Source organism: Ailuropoda melanoleuca, chromosome 11 (genome assembly GCF_002007445.2).
Source record: "Ailuropoda melanoleuca isolate Jingjing chromosome 11, ASM200744v2, whole genome shotgun sequence".
NCBI classification, from domain to species: domain Eukaryota; kingdom Metazoa; phylum Chordata; class Mammalia; order Carnivora; family Ursidae; genus Ailuropoda; species Ailuropoda melanoleuca.
The window spans coordinates 97082764-97099583 of NC_048228.1; the positions used below are offsets into that span (position 1 = coordinate 97082764).

At 38.6% G+C, this 16820-nt stretch overlaps 1 pseudogene; it reads left to right on the top strand.

Annotated features, from left to right (window-relative positions):
* LOC105239139 overlaps positions 1–16820 on the top strand; it is a 116105-nt pseudogene that overhangs the window by 51174 nt on the left and 48111 nt on the right.

Sequence of the window (16820 nt, forward strand, 5' to 3'; positions counted from 1 at the left end):
CTCTCTCGCTGGCTGTTTCTGTCTCTGTTGAATAAATAAATAAAATCTTAAAAAAAAAAAAAAACTATCCTTCCTATATGCATAGTTTTGATGACTGTCGCCACTCTTCTTGCCCTAACCCAAGCTAACTATCCAGCCTGATCACCTGCTTGTCATTTCATTCTGTCCATTGTTCCAAGGGAATCATTCTTTTCTGCACTCTACAGATTTAGACCCTATGTGTTTGATAAACAAGGCATAAGGAAAATATTAAAAAGGCAGAAGAAAATAACAGAGCTTCTGTTAAATGAATAAATGTCACAAATTTTAGGTAAACATATTTTCTTAGAGATTATTCCAGGTGCGGACCAGAAACAGAATTTTGACAAGTATTTATTAATCTCCAACTTTATGCCAAGCACTTAACTAACTGCTGAGGACATAGCCGTAAACAAGACAAATGTGTTCTCTGCCCTCACATAGCATAGACTCCAGGGGACAAGAAGGAAAGACAAATGCTAAACAAACAAAGTGTGAAGACAAAGGTGAGGTTACCAGAGTGAGGCCAGAGATAGTTACCTATACAATAAATATTATGCTCCTGTGCCCACACCCCCCAAAAAAAATCACATTGAGGCCCTAACCCCCAATGTGATGGTATTAGGAATTTGGGCTTTTGGGAAGTAATTATGTTTAGATGAGGTCATGAGAGCAGAGCCCCCATGATTAGCATCCTCATAAGAAAAGGCAGAGACCAGAGCTCACTTTCTCTTCCATATATGAGAATACAGTGAGAAGGCAGCTGTTTGCAAGCCAGGAAGAGGACCCTCACCAAGCCAAACCTGCCAGCATCTTGATCTTGGACTTTTTAGCCAGAACTATGAGAAATAAATGTATGTTGTTTAAGTCACCCAGTCAGGGGCCTTTTTGTAACGGCCACCCCAGCTGACTAAAACAACTCCCTTCCACCGTGTAAGACAGAGCTACTCAAACTGTCGCCATGGACTAGTGCCCATCTCCAAACTGTGTTAGTGGCCACTTATAAACTATAAACTTATAAATTTTGGTAAAGTAATTTTATGTCTGCTAAATTTTAAGAATAAAAGACTAGATCTTGTGTTTTGTATGTTTCCAAATCCATTTTTAAATATAATACATTTTCATTATATTTTATAAAATTATTGGTCTGTGATGGATTGTAAATAGAAATAGCAGCTCTTCATTACAGATGGCTTCAGAAGCTACACCCAGCAGACTACATTTTCCATTCTCCCCTTGCATCTAGGTGGAGCCTTCAAACAAGTCCTCCCCATTAGTGTGTGAGGAAAAGGGGCATGTGCCATCTCTGGGCCAACATGGGATGAGGTACTGTGCCTTCTCCAGTCCCTCTTCCTTCTTTCACCATCAGGTGGATGCAGATGATACCAAAGTCTGAGGGACAACAAAGCCATAAAGTGGGAGGAGTCTAGTTCCTAAATCATCAGGGGTAGGAAGGCTGCCCACTGGCCAAGAACATCTGTATTATATAAGTATTATGGGTTGAATAATTTGAGGTCATAAATCCCAGGACCTCAGAATGTGGCCTTATCTGGAAATGGGTCTTTACAAAGGTAATCAATTTAAAATAAGGTCATTAGACTGAGCCCTAATCCAATATGACTGGGTCCTTCTAAAAAAGACAGAGAGACAGATGCAGAGAAGACAATGTGAAGACACACGTGGGAGGAAAACACATGTAACTGAAGCAATGAATCCACAAGTCAAGGACTACCAAGGATTACTGGCAAATACCAGAGGCTGAAAAGCACAAAGAAGGATTCTTCCATACAGCCATCAGAGAGAATAACTGACACCTTGATTCGGGTTTCTAGCCTCTAGAACTTTGAGACAATAACTGTCTGTTGTTTCAAGCCGCCCAGCTTTTGGTCCTTTGCTACATCAGCCCTAGGAAACTACATCGTGAGTAAAAAATAAACTTTGAATAGAACCACTGAAATTTGGAAGTTGAACTAGTTAACATCATCCTAACAAATGCACAGCATATACTGTAAGCAAGTCCACTGTGGACTACAGGGCCAAGGGACATCGTATCTGTGGCAGAGGCACTTAAAGAGATCTGAGAAGTGAGTGTGAATCAGCTAGCACAAGCAGGGAGAGGTTGCTCCGACAGGAAAAAGGGTTGATCACAGCAGAAAAGCTTTTCAGGAATAGCATGTAAGACAGCCCTGAGACAGGAAAGAATATGGTAGATCTGGGAACTAAGAAAAGTCCAGTGTATCTAGAGCATGAAGAACAGGAGAACAGAGTTAGGTAGGTAGGTAGGTGGCAGGTAGGTAGAGGTCAGAGCTTATAGGTTGTGACAGCTACAGAGGTGTTTGTCAGTAGCATCAGAAAGGACAACAGGGTCCAGAGACAGTCATCAAAAGGGCAATTGTTTATTGGTTCTGATCCATTCACACACACAAAAAGAAGTCAGGAATGATTAAACCTCCCCCAGTGCTCAAGTCTGGAGGGAGCTGGGGGACAGAACACAGAGTCACACAACAGCAGCCCTGAGCAGCCAGTGTTTTGAAAGAACATTGAAGAAAAGCAACAAAACTGTGGTTTGAAATTATCTTGGTCCACTCAGGCTGCTATAACAAAATACCCAGACATTGAGTGCCTTATAAGTAACAGATTCGTTTCTCATAGTTCTGGAGTTTGGGAAGTCCATAAACATGGCTCTGGCAAATTCTGTGTCTGGTAAGGACCCACTCCCTCATAGATGGCCATCTTCCCACTGTAACCTCACATGGTGAAAAGGCAATGGATCTCTCTGGGTCTCTTTTACAAGTGCACTAAGGCCACACTGCAAAGGATGTGAATAAACGAACATTGTTAACTGTGGTCATTAGACAGCCAACAACAAGCATCCAGGATGTGCTAAGGGACTAAACAAGAATTATGAGAAAAGGAAGGAGTCAAGAATGACTCCAAGCGCTTTTGCCCTACATAGCTGGAAGACCAGAAGGCAAGGGGTAGAATTAACAATTCCATTTTGGATTTGATACCTTGCAAGACTATTAGATATCTAGGTGGAGATATTAACTGGATATACAACTCAGGGGGAGTTAGGCTGTCTTATTCCATTCAGGCTCCTATAACAAAGTGCCATAGACCGGATGGCTTACATACAACAGAAATTTATTCCTCATAATTATGGAGGGTGGAAGTCCAAAATGAAGGTGCCAACATAGTCAGGTTGTGGTGAGAGCCCTCTCCCTGGTTTGTAGACTTCTCATTATATCCTCACATGGCAGAAGGATGGAGAGCTTTCTGAGGTCCCTTGTAGTAAGGCATTAATCCCACACATGAGGGCTATACCCTCATGTCCTAATCACCACCCAAAGGCCCCACCTTCTAATACAATCACCTTGGACATTAGAATTTCAAAATACAGATTTTGGAGAGGACACAAACATTCAGACCATAGTAGACTTTCACATCAAATGACTGAGGAAGCAAAGACTGTGAAGTCTCCAAATTGGTCTTAACCCAATATACTATATTAAGTCAGGGTCCTTCAGAGAAACAGAACCAATAGGGTGTGTGTGTATATAAAGATTTATTATAGGAATTGGCTTCCGTGGTTAACACAGTCTGCTGTCTACAAGTTAGAGAACTAGAAAAGCCAGTGGTATAATTCAGTCCAAGTCCGAAGAGAATCTGGTGTAAATTCTGCGGTCCCCAAGGACCAAGAACCAGGAGTTCTGATGTCTGAAGGCAGAATATGGACAACCCAGCTCACGTTCACCCTCCCTCCACCTCTGTGTTCTATTTGGGCCCCCAATAAGTTGGATAACATCCACCAACATTTGTGGAAGATGGTGAATCTTCTTCACTGTCTTCTGAATCAAATGCTAATCACTCACAGACACACTCAGAAATACTGTTTTACCAGCTATCTAAGCATCACCTAACCCAGTCAAACTGAAACATAACATTACCCATCCCTTACAAGGAAGCAGCTTTTCTATGACCAACTGGTGAGGGATGTTGATCACAGAGAATAAAGGAAGAGAAAATCCTAGTCAGCCCAGAACAGGGACCTTTCCTCTAACAGTGCAAGAGGGCTAAGTGTTGCACCAGTTCTTAGAAGAGTTAGGAAGTTCATATCTAGCTATCATTTATAATGAACTAAAACGTAATTATGGTTAAGTTTTATATACATAAAATAAGCTGTGCATAGTTCTCATCTGCTAGTGTGGATTCACTAGTAACTTTCTAATTAGCTTCATAAAGTTTCTAGTTACAGGACCTCCTCAGATCGTGTTAATTAAAACAACAGGAATAACAATATCCAAATGATGTTGACTCCAATAACAATTCTGAAGTCCAGAGTAGGTAAAATAGAAAAGTAAGTCTTCCCAACCCATTTATACAAATGCTCTAAAATACAGTTCTCCCTGGATGAGCTACATGCTATTATAGGTCTTAATGTTCATCCTTAGCACATTGTCTACTTTGCACTTTTTTATGGCTTCATTTGCATGTCTGTCTGCTTCCCCCCCCCCACAAATGAGTTAAGTTTTCAAAATCAATATCTCAAAGGCCAACCCTGATGTAAAGGAATTAGTCATTATTTTCATGCATAGAGAACAAAGTTTCCTTTCCCCCTGACTGTTGGCATAACACTTTCCCCCACACTCCCACCTCAAAACACACATGCCAAAAATGTTGATCTCACAAATGAGAGACATTTGCTATAATAAGTGAAACAAACAGAAGAGGTTATTGTGTTTTTGAAATTTGGGAATCTGGAACTTTTAAATTCTGCCTCAGAAAATCAGCCAAGGCTAAAGCAAGCTGTGCATCTGAATTTCTTGGATGGGGACCACCTGTTCTTGGTGAACTCCAGCTGATGAATCTGTTCTCATGAAACTTCTTTCATTGTGCCTTTGTCATGTACGCACACGCTGGGCATGTCACAGATGTTTGTGGAGTGAAGGAAGGAAGGCAGGGAGAGGGCTGGGGAGGAAGGGAGGACAGAAAGAAGGGAAGACAAGCAGGCAAGGAGGAGGAGGGAAAAGAAAAGAAACCATGTGTAAGGAAAAGAGCGCCTGCTGAGCTAGGATACTCAATCTCCTGTTTCTGCCTGATAGCAGGGGGAGGTCACTTTGACACATCAAGGCCGGGGCTGCAGAGAAGGCAGTCAACAAAAGGGCAAACCTCTTCTTTCCTTTTAATGTCACACTCCAAATGCCAAACAACACAGTAATCTCTGAATTTCACTTGGATGTGGGCACTATGTACTAAAAGCAGCTTCCGGTTCTTAGGACAGAGAAATAAACTCATCTATGTTCTAGACCCTTTGCTTCAGCTTTTCCTTTGCTTGGGTGTTGTTTCCCCAATTCCTCACCCACCTGCCTCCTTCTTGCCATTTAGGATTTAGATCAAAGGTAATCTCCTGATGAGAAGTTCCCTGACCACCTACCAGTAAAATAAATAGCCCCCCTATTTGATTCTGATTGTAATACTTATCACACTAGCTAATATTTTTATCATCTGTCTACCGCCACTAGAATGTAAGCCTCATGAGAACAGGGATTTTGCTCCTATGGTCTTGTTTTCTGCTGAATCCCCAGTGCCTGAAAGAATGCTGAAACCAAAGAAGGCTTTTAATGAATGATTGCTTAATTAATGAATTCACGTTTCTTTTTCTTTTGAAAAGGACGGTGAGGGGCGCCTAGGTGCTTAGTCAGTTAAGTATCTGCCTTCGGCTCAGGTCATGATCCCAGGGTCCTGGATTGAGTCCCCATCAAGCTCCTTGCTCAGCAGAGCCTGCTTCTCCCTCTCCCTGTTGCTCCCCCTGCTTGTGTGCACATGCTAGTGCTCTCTCTGATAAATAAAATCTTAAAAAAAAAAAAAAAGAACAAAAGAAAAGGACAATGAAAATATCTGTGACCTACAATGAAGACTCCCACTATCTCTTCTAAACAGGGCTCAGATCCACCTTGGAATCCAAACTTTATATTCTTAATAATGTATTGATTTCTAAATTATTAGTCTTCTTGTTTTGCCAGAGGTCATTTATTCCTGTTAAATTTCTCAAGGGCTGAACAATGCCTTTATATAATTAAATTATTCGTGGGACTTATTGATTCTTTAAATAAGAACGTGTGTACGTAAGTACACTTTTCTCTATCAAAAAAACAAGTACAGTCAACAATTTTAGGCCTTGGAAACAGAGTTTTGATAATTCTGTCAGGTTTTTCAGACTAATTCAATCAACAGAAGAATTTCAGCACATACAGACAAAAAAGATGTTTACCAAATAGATAAATGCCCATTGGGTAAGAAGTTACATGTATTATAAACTTAGAACTGAAAATTCTCAGAAATCCATGAATTATACAAATTTTATGCAACTGTTTTTTTCTATCATTCAATAGTTTCCATAGCAACTCTGGCATTAGACAGTGTATATGCTACCTTGAAGACACAAAGCATCATTCTCTCTAATCTATTTAAAGTGAAGTACTATGTTATTTCTCAGCATTATGCTCTGCCCGTTTAGGGAGAAATATACATACTGCATCCCACACGATGCTGTTGTGTTAGTTTCATGTTGCTCGGCTTGATAAGAGTTTTCAATTCTCTCCTCTGTTAAAATTTTCAAGTTGTTAAAAAGAAATAGGACAAGATAATGATAAAGTTAAGATATTTTCTTATCTGGTGGGCTAGAAATTAATAGAGTGTAAGAAGTAATAAAGATTATGAGAGGCAAATTTAAAAACCGTACTCTCAAGATTGCAATGGAGTGAAAATGAGGGTATGCATTTGCAAGAACAAAAGCCAGGCCATTCCATTACAAGCTGCTTTCCAGGAACCAAGTAATATTCTGTCTCCTAATCTGGGTGCTGGTTAAACAGGTATGGTTAGTTTATGAAATTCATGGAGTAGTACACTTAGGGGATGTGTTCTTTTCTGGATGTGTATTGTAGTTAAGTGAAAACGATTTTAAAAGTCAGACTATAACAAATGCCATTATACTGTATCTGAAGGACAGTACAGTCTTTTCTTGAAAAAACCTGATAAGTACACAGTTTAGGCTTTATGAGTCACTACCTTTATCTTTTGGGGATCTTCTGTTTGTATGGCTGGTTGGTTTTGTACAACACTTTTAAAATGCAAAATCATTCTTAACTTGAGGGCCACATAAAAATAGGGGATGGACGGCACGTTAAGTCAAGAGAACTTGGGATCACCAAGGGAGTGAACACAGATAGAGAGGAAAAGACCATGGACTGAGCCCTGGAGCCTCCATCATTAAACCCCACCTATTTAAGCTATTAACATGATGAATTATGTTACTAGATTTCCTACTAACCCTTTTTTTATTTCTGATAAATACAAATATTTATTATGGATCATTCTTCAATGTACTACCAAGTTTTCTTTGCTAATGCCTTATGCAGGATTTTTTTCATCTTTCTTTGTAAAGTGAGACAGTTTTATTATATTCTTTTTTATAAAATTTTTCTTAAATGTTTCTTTATTACCAATGTTATACCTGTATCACAAGAATTGATTGGAAGCTTTCTTCTCTGTGCTCTAGAATAAATAACTAACAATGAAAACCTTTAAAGTTTTCATAAAAGTTTCCAAAAAGTCTGTCTAAGCCAAGTGCTTTGTTTTTGTGGAGGGAGGGTGAGTAAACCTTTTTGAGAGCAGCAATAATTTACACAGGGTTTCCTCTTCACCAGACCTGTTATTACACATATCAAACTCATTTAATCTTCACAACACCTAATGAGGTGAGTGTTTTTATTATCATTATCATGATTCTCACGCTCATCTCCATTTTACATCTAAGGAAACTGAGGCACAGAGAGGTTAAGTCAGGAGGCAGAAAACACACTGAATATTTCAACAGATGGAATTTAATGTAAGGAATGGATTACACAGGTTTTAAAAGGTTGAAGTAGCTAGAAGGGAACACAGAGGCACAGCAAGAGGTAAGTGGAGAAGGCTGGTACTCCTCTTAGGGACAGAGCAACAAAGGGGAGGACAAAGGAATTACAAGAACCTAGGAACTAGGCGGAGGGTCTCAGCCAATGGAAGCTCAGACCTCAAGGGAACAGTCAAAAGCCCATTAAAAGATCCCATTCTGGAGATCCCATTAGAAGCAGAAGGGTGGAACTACCCACCCCTGCTGGGTGACAAACAGAAACAGCAACAAACTAGAAGAAAGCCCAAATCTCTACTCCCCTAACTTCCCTTCCTTGGTGCTCCCACCAGCAGAAGGCAGTAGGCAAGGGAACCCGTGGAACACTGCGCCAAGCCCCTGGTATCAGAGAACAACATTTAGAAGGATCAGAGGCATTGAATGGGGGAGCCAGGACTTCTCTATTTCTCTACTTTTTTCCTATGGAAATTGGTCTGTTGGGATTTTCTTTCTCTTCTGGCTCAGTCTTGTCATATTTGACATATGTTATGTGTCTACAGCAGACTTTCTTAGCAAATTATTTCATTCTAGTTTTAAAATTTATTTTCATAGACTATGTTGCACAAAATAACTATCATGTTTTAGTTTCCTTTTTTGCTTTAATTTCTTGTCATTTCTCTTGTAATGTACTTTCGTCCCTTTTTTCTTATTTAATGAATTTTTTTGAAATCACCAAATTTTTATTTTTTCTCCCTTTACCTAATCAATTTTTTTTGAAATCACCAAATTTGGTTTACTTCGTTGTTCTTCTTCTATCTCTTGTGTCATATTTTTATTGTTTATTTTTACTACTATAAATATTTTTACTACTATATATTTTCTTTCGAGCATGGTTTATCTCTAGGACTCACATATGCAGTATTTTCACTAAACTTTGTCAAGATATTCTGAGTATTCTGCTCACCTTTCCTTTTTCTTCAAGTCCTTTAATACAGCTCTAAAAAACATCTTTTCAAGGTGAAAAAGCTTTTCCATTTGTGCTTTTGCCATTAATTTCTAGTTTTACTACATTGTAATAATGTTGTCTCACTTTTTCCTTCATTTTGGAATTATGGCTTAATATATAGACAATTTATGGCCGTTTCAAAAACATTTCAAAAGAATATGTTCTCTGTTATCACTGTACCAGAGTTTGATATATATCACACCAGAACTACTTTACTGATCATATTGTATAGGTTATCTGCAAACTTATTTCTGTCCTCTTGATCTTACACTAGAGAGATGAATGAAAGCTTTCTACTATTAATGCTTTTGTCTACTTTTTATTAACTGCTTCTATTTTTCTCCTTCATAAAGTTGTTGCATAATTTCTTGCAAAGATTGTGACAACTGCATCTTCATTGTGAATTTTATCCTTCAACATTGTATCACTGTTTTACTTTCATTGCTAACTGAATTTTTTATCTCATTTAATGGCTCTGGGACTAACCATTTTTATGTCCTACATTTTAGACTGCAAACCACACTTGCTTCTCTCTTTTTTTGTTTTCATTTGTCTGTGTAAGTTTGTTCATACCCTTTATTTTTAACAGTTCTGAATTACTTTAAGTGTGTCTTTCGGATTTAGCACAAAATAGGGTTTTGTTTAATGATCCAACCTGAAGATCTTTTTTCTTTTAATAGATAAGTTAAGCTCATTTACAATTACTGATTTGCAACAGTTTTGGTTTTATGTCATGTTGTAAGTAGACGGATGGACAGAAACAAGTTCTCACTAAATGGTCTCTTTCATTTTCTTTTTATACTTCTGATACTTTGGAAGGTTTGTATTTTGTTCCAACAGTTACCCTTAGTCAGTGTTGGGAGTCTCCAATACCATCCCCAGGTTCAATGATTCGCTAGGCAAACTCACAGGACACAGGACATAGTTGTTCTTAAGCTATGATTTATTACAGTGAAGGATGCAGACAAAATCAGCAAAGGGAAAAGGCACAGGGGGTGAAGTCTGGAGAACACCAGGCACAAGCTTACAAGAGTCTTCTCCGAGTAGAGTCACACAAGATATGCATAATTTCTCCAGCCACAAGTTGTGATGTCACATGTGAAATACTGTCTACCAGGAAAGATCACTAAAGACTCAGTGCCCAAGATTTTTACTGGGAGCTAGTCATATAGGCATCCTCTGTATCCCAGCCTCTCAGAAGTAAAGCAGATGTTTAGCATAAACCATGTTTGCATGAATAATTTAGACACAGAAAAGCCACTTTTTATCATTTCTGAATGATGGGAACCCTCGTGAAATTCAAGTTCCCAGATGCCAGCCACCAACCAACCTTTTAAGTGGGCCTTTTAAAAGATAGTAGTCTCAAGGGTCACCTGGATGGTATAGTTAGTTAAGGGTCCAACTCTTGATTTTTGGCTCAGGTCATGACCCAGGGTCATGAGATCCCGAGATCAAACCCCACATCAGACTCTGCACTGGGCATGGAGTCTGCTTAAGATTCTCTCTCCCCCTCTACCACTCCGCCTCATCTCTCTCTCTCTCTCTCTTAAAAAAAAAAAGATAGTAGTCTCAGGTCTCTTCTCAAACACTTCTGTAACTATATTTTTACATTGCCAGAGCATATAATATTAACACACTACATTGACACCCTTACCTTACCTATGATTTTGTCTTCGAACTATAATTAAATATATTCAATGTTCACTATTTATTTTGCTGAAGCTTGCTCTATCACCTCTTGGTAGACTAGAGTTTGTTCTATAGTAAGTTCTCTTAATAGCTGTGTGAACATACACCCTTAACTTTTGCACATTCAAAACTATACACTTGAAAGGCAGTGTCGATTGGACTTTTTTCCCTGAGTAACTCGTAGGTGTTGCTCTATTGTCATCTGAAATTCAATGCTGCGCTGAAGAAGTCTGATAATTAATTGCCTGGTTTTCTTCTCTTATAAATGACATAATCTTTTAAACTGTCTGTACAATCGATTCTTTCCTTATATTTACAGCCTACTCTGCTATCTTGGCATTGGCCACTCTGGGTCATTTTTTCATGGAACATGATGCACCCTTTTATAGACTCAATGTTTGTGTCTCCACAAAATTCATACGTTGAATTCTTCGGCTTCAGCGTGGTAATGTAAGGAGACGGGGCCTTGGGGAAGTAATTAGGTCAAGAGAGTAGAGCCCTCATGAATGGGATTAGTGCCTTTGTAAAAGGGACCCCACAGAGGTGTCTCTGCTCTCCACCATGTAAGGATACAATGAGAAGACAGCATCTGTGAATGAGGAAGAGAGCCCTCACCTGACACCAGATTTGCCAGCACCTTGACTTGGACTTCCCAGCGCCCAGAACTGTGAGAAATAAATGTTTGTTGTTTAAGCCACTCAGCCTGGGATAATTTCTTACAGCAGCCCAAACTAAGATGCCTTTTCAAACTTTTTTTCATAAAATGTATTTTTATATAATTGTTAGATTATATTGGTTTGGGGTTTTCCCTTTGTAAGCTCCAATTATGCATACATTGCATTTTCTTTGTCTTTATTTTATCTCTATCTTTCCTCATTCATCATTGTATCTCTTTATGTTTCATTTGCTTGTTTTTCTCACTTATTTTCTGTCCCTTCCTAAGATGTCTGCTTCCTGTTGTACTCCTTGTAATTTAGTCTTCACTTCCAAATTATTGTTTTTTTCTTCTCTTTCCCAATATCTACCAATTCCTGCTTCAAATCCTCCAACAGTCCTGCTGACACCTTCTGTTGACTGCTTAGCTCTTTCCTGATTTCTTATATTTCTGTTTCATGGTATTAATTCAAAGCTGCAATTGCTACAGTCATGTTTTTTTATTCAGATTGCAGTGCTGGATTATAATTTTCATTTGCTTCATGCAACATTTTCTTATGAATTCTCTCCTTTTTTTTAAAGATTTTATTTATTTATTTGAAAGAGATAGTAAGAGAGAGAACGCGAGACGGGCCAGGGGGCAAAGGGAGAAGAAGTAGGCTCCCCACTGAGCAGGGAGCCCAAAGCCAGGCTCAATCCCAGGATCTTGGGATCACGACCTGAACTGAAGGCAGGTGCTTAACCCAGGTGCCCCATGAATTCTCTTTCTATATAGGGGAGTTTGGTTGTTCTGTTGCATATTTTTCTTATAATATTTTTGTCTGGATGCAGTCTCCAATCCATTTTTGTCATTCATATTTAAATAAGTTGGATTTTCCTAGACCAGCTATTAGCAAGAGAGTCAGTGGGCAGTTTTCTACATTTCTTTGTTCAAAAGCTCCCTTGAGGCGCCTAGGTGGCTCAGTTGTTAAGTGTCTGCCTTTGGCTCAGGGCCTGATTCCAGAGTCCTGGGATCAAGCCCTGCATCGGCCTCCTCCACTGGGAGCCTGCTTCTTCCTCTCCCACTCCCCCTACTTGTGTTCCCTCTTTGACCGGCTATCTCTCTCTTTCTGTCAAATAAATAAATAAAATCTTTAAAAAAAAAAAGTTCACTCGAGGTATTGCTAAAGTAACAGACTATTTACAGTATAACCCACCCAAGCTTTGTCTCTTAGTCCTAACCGGGTTCAGAAGAGCACCTACTCCTAACCCCAATTTCCCTCGGTTCCTTTTCTTGCCTCTGACACCAAGAGGGTATTCCTCCTGCCTTCCCAATTGTTCGCTCCCTTTTGGGACATGGAGTTTTCTGAGACAGTTCAGTCACCTCTTGATTTCCCCAGATGCTTTCTGCAACTTTTTTTTTTTAAGATTTATTTATTTATTCGACAGAGATAGAGACAGCCAGCGAGAGAGGGAACATAAGCAGGGGGAGTGGGAGAGGAAGAAGCAGGCTCATAGCGGAAGAGCCTGACTTGGGGCTCGATCCCACAACGCCGGGATCACGCCCTGAGCCGAAGGCAGACGCTTAACCGCTGTGCCACCCAGGCGCCCCTTCTGCAACTTCCTTATCCACCTTCGTTAGCAATTACACCTGTTCTACCTCAGTCCGGTGTACGGCACTTCTCATTCAGAAAGGGGTCTGCTCCTTTGGGAGTGAACATTTGCTTCTTATTTCTAAGACATGTGACTACTGGGCCCTTTCCATGCTCTCTCATTCTTCATCCCATCTTCAGCCCCCAAAGCCCCATCTTTCTCATGAAGTTAATCCTGACTTCATTTGCTTGGGCTACAGCTACATGTAACTTAGAGTCTGTGAGTACTCTGTTTTCTAGCTTTGCTGAGAATCTAATTTGAGGGCTTTTTTGTTTTTTTCTACTCTCCTTATATACGATTTCCTAGAAAAGTGCAAAAATTTACAACTAAGCTGCCACCAGGCTCCCATCATCTCCACTCCAATGATTAATTTATTTCTGCTGAAATTGTAGGTGCAGAAAGAATTGCCAATCCTACTGACAATAAAACTACTGGTCAAAAAGGAAGTCAATGCCCTGTATTTATGCTTGTAAAATTTCCAAAGTATTTTAATGGTATCTCAGGGATGCCATCTACATCTAATGTATTTCTAATGCCCTCTGATATGAAGTGTTGACTCTGTAAATATTTTTTATCTGAGCAATGTATAGTGAAATCATAATATCATCTTTCATAAGGATAATGCATGTACTAAAAGCCCAGCTAATAGTGCAATTCGCCATTTAATTATCTCCTCTGGCATAATATAACCACCTACTTACAATTATTATACTCATCATAATTAAGTCATAGAGACACTCTGTCTCTGAATATGTGAATAGTACAATTTGAACAAAGGACAGAGAGTCAGAGTACAACTTGGAATGGTTTTCTCATTATTTACCAAAGCATTTTGCTGTTAGAAAAAAATGATCTACTTTATATAGATTTGTTCTCATGCAGTAGCAAAGGCAAATTCCAAGGAAAGCATTTCAGATGTCTACAAATGATTAAAAGTTTTGCAAGGAGGTGTTACAAATCTGGGTTTGAATTCCAAAAGTGTCTTTGCTTACCACCTGTATGATTTTTCAAAGCTTCACTTTCTTCATATTTAAGTAAACCATTTGTCCAACCTTATTACCCTAAGGTACACAGTGATGTCAATCTTTTAATTTCCAGATTAGTACATTTCAAGTCCCACCCTGCGAATCTCAATGCATAGTCCTTCTAAATATTTCCTTGGTGACAAGGGCTGCTTTCTCTGTCCACAGCAAGAATCCCATTTACTACTGCCAAAGAATATCATCAGCCCATGCAAAGGAACCTCTTCCCTGACGCTGATTACCCACCTGGTATAGACACTCAACTCAAGCATCCTGGGAAATTCCAACCAAACTCCCAATAATTGCCTCTACTGCTGCCTTTTCCAACAGTTCCCTGCAGGTCGGGATCAAGAAGGATTTTAGAATCAGTGTTACATTAAATCCAGAACCAGCCCTCCCTCTCTAATCATTTGAATCATGGGCACAGACTTCTGTCTACTCACAAGGCATGCCTTGCTGTTATTATTACCATCATTATGTTTAGTAACATAGGAGGCATCTTATAAATAATTGTTGGGTATGTGGCTACATGGGTAGAAGAATGGAGAGCAGCTTCCCCCTAGAGTTTGAAACCAAATGAAGGAATGCATGGCAGCTGTCTAGCACAAAGCACCATGTGACCTAAAAAAATAATAAGTTAGTTCTCAGTCATTTCTGGTGGTAATGGCAAATCAAAGTCTCTAATACACATTTTAAAACATGATTTGAAAAGCAACAAACATCCACTTTTGAAATAAAAGCTAATCCCTCAGTGTTGGTAGTTACAGATGTAAGTGAAATCAGCAATTAAAATTTATTTCAACACCAACATCCTTTAACCCATACCTTCCAAGTACGTACAATACCACTTAAACAATAAATCGATCAACCTTCCTTCCTCAGTTTGAACTACTGCAAATAAACTTTTTTAGTTCTTTTGCTAAAAGGCTTGTTTTCTTACTACAGCTAGGTGCAAATAAAATAAATAAATAAATAAGGCAAGGTGGCAACATTTACCATAGCAAAGAGGAAAGCAAAAAGCAGAAATTCTCTGAAAAATTTACTTTTTCTTCTTTTGAAAAGCAGTTAAGTGTTCAAATTCTTTGTCATACTAATTTTCACAGCTTTTGAAATACTTGTGAATTTCATTCATGTTTCCATAGAATTTTATTATACTTGAGAATAATTTAATAAACCATTTATTTCATATTGTTAATTATTATACTTCTTGATTCTTGATTGTGATTAAATTTTATGACCACTTTATTCCTAGGTTTTCAAATGTAAACAATTTTACTCAGATTTGTCTCATACTCTTCCTGGTCTCCAGAGAATCTAAAACTGTGATGACACATTGTAGACATGAAATAAATATTTATGGAATTAATGAAATGTGATACCACATATGTATCATTTCAGTTCACAGAACCACAAAACTATTGCTGAATAAGCTCCAAGCCTATGCTTGTTCTCTCCTGAGTGCAATTTAAGATAATCAATGTTAAATAGAGAGTGTTCCAGAATTGGGAGTTATTATTGGGCATTATAAAAATAGGGGGAATTGGGATTTTAAAAAATTAGAAAGTATAATCTTGAATAAAAAGAAAAAAAGAGAAATGAACACATTTGCATTTCCTTCCCCATAAATTCCATGTAAATATCAACTCAGTAAGTACCATCATTACCACGCTGAAGAAGCTGACAGTAAAAATAACCACATAATCCTGATATTCATGTCAGGCTAGGTACTAATTGTTTTGTCAAGTCTGTTGAAGCTAGACCACCCTCTGGAAGTGGGAGATTAGGAATTCCTTGCAAAGGATGCATCTCGCCTCCCAATCTCCAACAAGATTAATCCTGAGCCAGAAAACAGAGTCTAAAGACATGATGACAGAAAGATTTCTTCCTTTCTCTAGAGTTAAAAGCAAATGGACAAAGACTCTGAGGTCCAGAGAGGCTCAAACACTTTGAGTACTGAGTGTCTCGACCACACAAAACCACACTGAGACCAGATGGCTCTGTGAAGTCTTGGGTTTTTATGGCAATAACAGCAAGAGGCACACAGACAAGGAATGATCTTCTGGGGTCACCAAGTCCTCTGACCTCAAAAGAGTTGGAAGGAGTGAGTTCTGGCTGCATTTGTAAGTAACAAAAAAAACCAGAACTGACTGAGTTAGACACCAATTAATCCCTCGGGATTATGGGGCATATCAATAGAAAGGCTCTAAGGAAAGATCCGAACAGACGCTTGGCTAATATATGGACTTGTAGGAATTTGGAATTGTTGTATTTGGGCATATCAATCATTGTATCCCAACCTGAACATACTAATTACACTTGGAAAGAAGTACTAAATTCAATCTCTGAGAAGTTAGGCTTAAAATCTCAAAACAAAGGATTTTGTGTCATGGGAAATAAAGAGTACAGAATAGTGATACAAATTCTACAGATATGACATGTAGGAAACAAAATCATTACTTATTCTTAAAATTTAAATCTAAACATTTTTTTTAATTCTAGATCTTTGAATACTCTTATATCAATTTATATAATAACCCTACATACTTTCACTGACCATTGAAATACAGCATTTTAAAACTAAAACCCATAAAATCCTAGAATCCAAGAGTTGGAAGTGACTTCTGCGGGCATCAGGACCAATTTTCCCTCTAACAATCCAGATTCCCCTCTACAACATCCCAAACCACAGGAACGAAACAAGAAAATATGTTCTTGGATGGTACTGATGATCTGTGTCAGATGAACCAGTCTTCTAAAACTACTGGCTAAACACATTTGTTCTCTTAAACCAGGATATCACTATGCGGCTAAATGGAGCATCACTTAAAGTTATGACTCAAACCTACTGCAAGAACTAATGAACAGGCTCCTTTACCAGTTACTTCCTACTAAAGAAAACATATTAAATATC